Source organism: Tauraco erythrolophus, unplaced genomic scaffold (assembly GCF_009769465.1).
Source record: "Tauraco erythrolophus isolate bTauEry1 unplaced genomic scaffold, bTauEry1.pri scaffold_37_arrow_ctg1, whole genome shotgun sequence".
NCBI classification, from domain to species: Eukaryota; Metazoa; Chordata; class Aves; order Musophagiformes; family Musophagidae; genus Tauraco; species Tauraco erythrolophus.
The window spans coordinates 1,470,802-1,475,700 of record NW_028238613.1 but is presented as its reverse complement, the minus strand read 5'-3'; the positions used below and the strand labels follow the sequence as shown (position 1 = coordinate 1,475,700).

Genomic DNA, 4,899 nt, shown 5'->3' with positions numbered 1-4,899 from the left:
AAGATACTGACTGCAAAAACAGATTTGGAACAATATACAAACAACTGATCAGTAATGATGTTAAATAGCTAGCAAGATGTTAGTAACTAAATGCGTGCAACACAGAGCTCTTACCCAATAGGCGTCCCATTGGGGGGAAGAAGAGAGATCCAGCCTGTCGACTGGTCCCAGACATTCCGATGGAGGTCTACTCCCAACACCCCCTTCTCTTAAGCCATTTTTCATAGATTCATAGATTCATAGATTTCTAGGTTGGAAAAGACCTTAGAGATCATCGAGTCCAACCATCCCTAATCCCCATTAAACCATATCCTCAAGTAGCTCATCCACCCTATTCTTAAACACATCCAGGGATGGGGACTCAACCACCTCCCTGGGCAGCTTATTCCAGTGGCTGACAACCCTTTCAGAGAAGAAATACTTCCTAACATCCAACCTGAATCTCCCCTGACTAAGCTTATGCCCATTTCCTCTTGTTCTATCACCCATCACTAATGTAAAGAGCCCTTCCCCTACCTCCCCACCATCTTTTCTCAAGTATTTATAGGCCGTAATCAGGTCTCCCCTCAGCCTCCTCTTCTCCAGGCTAAACAGCCCCAACTCCCTCAGCCGCTCCTCATAAGTTTTATTTTCCAGCCCCTTGACCAGTTTAGTTGCCCTTCTTTGGACTCGCTCCAGGAGCTCAATATCTCTCTTAAAGCGAGGGGCCCAAAACTGGACACAATATTCCAGGTGCGGCCTCACCAGTGCCGAGTACAGGGGCAGGATCACTTCCCTGCTCCTGCTGGTCACACTATTCTTGATACACGCCAGTATCCCATTGGCCTTTTTGGCCACCTGGGCACACTGTTGGCTCATATCAAGCCGGTAGTCAACCAACACCCCCAGGTCCTTCTCTGCCAGGCAGCTCTCCAGCCACTAGATTGAGTGACTCTCATCTCCAGATTGAGTGACTCTAGTCATGCATATCTTTGTCAGGATTGGTGTAAATCTTCCTCGCTTCGATTTAAAGGTGTAGACTAGAAGAATTTCAGGGCACATACTCAGTGAGGGGTGGTCGCGGTCTGGAGGCGGGTAGCTTTTGGGATGGAGGTTTGTTTTGATATTATACTGACATTATAATGAGCAAAGTTCACCTAAAGGACAAGAATTTTGCAACTTGTTAAACATTAACATGACCAAATTGCCTAGGTAAATGCCTGGCTAGGTCTTGGCGTCCTAACTCCATTCACCACCATTGTTGAGGTAACAGTTGCGATCCATCTTCTTTGACAGCTGTGCAGTTACCTTTGCCAGCCATTCTCTATCCCTGGTAACAGGGACAAGTGTCACAGCAAGAAGGCTTCAGGTGGCTCCAAGCAGACCAATGTTCTAATGCGAAGGCTTTAGGCTCTACTCTAAGGAAGGCCCACACTCCTCCACAGCTCAGGAGGAAATGCCTCGCCCTTAAGAGTAAACGCCCTGCCTTAAATAGTCAGGAGTCACATGGTTTGCTAGATGGGTCAAGGCTATTGGTCACTTGACCATCCATCTCCCAGAGTGATTGGCTGAATGCTACAGCACCTGTTTCAAGGTAACTTTCCCAGTGTAACGAGCTACAGGTGTTTCTTAGTTAGCCTGCATAGGGAAAGAACTTTCACAGGATGCTGCAGCAGCCAAAAGGTTTCTCCACAATTCCCCCTTTTTGTTTTAAGATTAGTTTAAATCAAGCAGGGAGATTTTCCAGCAATACCATGGGAGATACATCTAGCAAACCAGTCATACATTTAGTTATTAATTCTAACATTCTGACTCCGATGGAGACTTGAAATTTAGTCTCTACTCATGGAAGGAACAGGTTGATGGCTGATGTCATTATTTCCATTAGAAGGGTCATTTGATGGATGATCTCCGTTCTGGCCATTGTTCGGATGTTGCCTGTTCTGTTTCTGATGTTGCAGGTCAGGGCGGACGCATCTTGCGGGTAGCCATCGTACCCCAGTATCTGTGGAAACGCAAGCATACCCACGACCCCAAGCAATAAGCTCATACGGGCCTTCCCACATCTTAGTGAGTAGGTCCCGTATCCAGACTTTCGCTCGGGGCAGGTGCGTCTCGCCTGAAGACTGCAACGAAAGAAAATGATTCAAAATAATGGGATTATTTGAATTTGATGGCACCGTAAGATGGTTAATTGTGTATAACGCTTTTTCTAGGCGACTCTGTGGGGTTTCTCCATGCATTCCCCCTTTTTGTTTCTCTAAAACACGCTTCAAAGTGCCATGAGCGCGTTCAACAATGGCTTGGCCAGTAGGAGAATGCGGAATACCCAAAGTATGATTTACACCCCATAGTTGTAAAAACTGCCGCGTCTTCTGTGAGACATAGGCCGGGCCGTTATCGGTTTTTATAGAAAAAGGCACGCCCAAGACCGCGAAGGCGAGTTTCCAATGGGCAATGACATCGCGACCTTTCTCCCCAGTATGAGCAGTTGCCCACATAGCTGAGGAGAAAGTGTCAATAGACACGTGCACATACTTAAACCTGCCAAATTCAGGAACATGCGTTACATCCGTCTGCCAAAGCTGCAGGGCCTTTAGGCCTCTGGGGTTTACCCCCAATGGCAGAGGTGCCGCAAGTCCGTGGCAGTCAGCGCAAGCGCTGACAATGTCCCGAGCCTCAGTGGGCGTTAAGTGGAACTGTTTCTGCAGGGTATGCGCACTTTGATGGAAGAAATTATGCGATGCCTTGGCTTGTGCGATTTTATCGGGCTGAGGTGCTACCCATGCGGGGTTAGCTAGCATGTCAGCCCTGGCGTTGCCTTCCGTTATAAAGCCTGGCAAATTAGTATGACTATGGATATGCAGGATGTAATATGGGTGAACTCGATCTTGAATTGCGCGCCATAATGTTTTTAACAGAGAAAACAGAGCCGCATTATTCACTTCTTTCAGAAGTGAACAATCTAAGCGTTGCATTATATCTGCCACATAAGCAGAATCGGTGACCAAATTCAAAGGTACCTGCGAGAACCATTGAAAGGCCATTGCAACAGCCCTTAGTTCAACCAACTGGGCTGAGCCTGACTCGTGGCCTTCCAGCACCTGCCACTCAGATTCCTCCTTCCAGGTAACAATAGCTTTCCCTTCTCAGAGTTTAATTTTGAATTCTGTGGGCTGCACAGAGGCAGAGACCCCTGAAGATTTGAAGAGTGCCTTCAAGATAGTGTCAGGGTCCACCTCAGCTGGGGGATTTGAGGCAGCGCTTGCACTTGATTGGCACGGTTCCCCTTCCTTCTTCACTGAAGGGGTATCACTCAATCAGAGCAATATAGGCTGGTCTGAGGTGATGACATTCCCATTCATATGAAGATTGCACTTCATTGGTTGACCATCTAAGCACCTGTTGTTGTATTTCTTGTATGCCGTGATAGCATCTTCTTTCTTCACAAATACTACCTCGGCCACTCCAGGGTGCACCAGCCGAGCTCGCTTCAGTGCGCCGCACACACAGAATATCTCAACAATGTCTTCCTCTGTGACTCGAGGATGCAGGTTGTTTACAGTCATCTTTGTGCCTTCCAAAGGACTGAACGCCAGCTCAACAGGCGCTGGTTCTTTCAAAGGCTCCTCCTTTGTCACTAAGGTCCGAGACTTGTTTGTCCAGACCTTCGTCCGCATAGGAGAGGGAGGTGCAGGTGGAGCTGTGTACGTATCATTCTGGACCACTTTAGTCAGGGGAACAGCCTTGGACAGAGAGAATTTATTAACACTCAGTCCAGTCACGTTGTGTAGGAAACTGTTCGTGGTGGTGATTTTCATCTGTTTGCTAGTAAGGGGAGAGACACTTTCATCATCATCTTCCACATCATACAGACCCTGTTTGTGTGCCTGGTTGTTCACCACATTGATCCTCATTCCTGCTGGATGAGAGTGTCCAGGAACTGGAGCCTTCTGTTGGATAGTTTTGGTGATTTTCATGCCTGGATTTACCGTCCCCATAGTTGGGCTGATGGCAGCTGGAGTGCTCCTTTTTAAGCTAATCTTCTCTCTGGCATCCACCACTTTGGTCACCTTTTCAGCAGCAACACTTTGCTGTTTACAGGAATTCAGCATCTCTCAAGCATCCTGCACCTTCCCTTTGATTTTGAACCAAGCATCCTTTTGAACCAGTTTTTCACGGGCATCTTTAACCCCCAGTTTGTGGTGGGCATCAGTAAGTCCAATCTTCTGTTGGGCATCAAATGTCCACTGGAAGCCGACGGATGGTGATGATCTGTTTAGAAGACTGCTGAACTCCAATGCAAGATCTTACACCTCCAAATACCGGTCTTGTGTTAAGCCTCCCTTTCACCGTCACACCACACTTCCGTATGAGCTCATCCAGAGAGAGGTCCGCCATCTTGCCACAGGGCACAACAATCAGCACAGCAAGGGAAGCCCAGACATGACATCATACCACTTCCACCTCGAGAAGGCACACACACTCCTGCAAGGCTCAGGAGGAAATGCCTCACCCTTAGGAGTAAACACCCTGCCTTAAATAGTCAGGAGTCACGTGGTTTGCTAGATGGGTCAAGGCTATTGGTCACTTGACCATCCATCTCCCAGAGTGATTGGCTGAATGCTACAGCACCTGTTTCAAGGTAACTTTCCCAGTGTAACGAGCTACAGGTGTTTCTTAGTTAGCCTGCATAGGGAAAGAACTTTCACAGGATGCTGCAGCAGCCAAAAGGTTTTTCCACAGACGAGCTGTGGTACCTTCGCACCACTCTGCTCCTCATTTCAAGGATATCATATGTTCTGTTCGGCCAGAGCAGGCCTTGTCCATGCCAACCTCATTGTGTTCCTGGGAACAGCAACTGTGTCTTGCCTCAAAGCTGCTTTAATATTACAGCTTGTGAGCTAAACTTTGGGGAAC

General features: G+C 47.7%; 1 pseudogene; it reads right to left on the bottom strand.

Annotated features, from left to right (window-relative positions):
• Positions 1 to 3,124: 3,124 nt before the first annotated feature.
• LOC147526053 (polymerase delta-interacting protein 3 pseudogene) lies at positions 3,125 to 4,419 on the bottom strand (annotated as a pseudogene).
• Between the last annotated feature and the right edge of the window lie 480 nt (positions 4,420 to 4,899).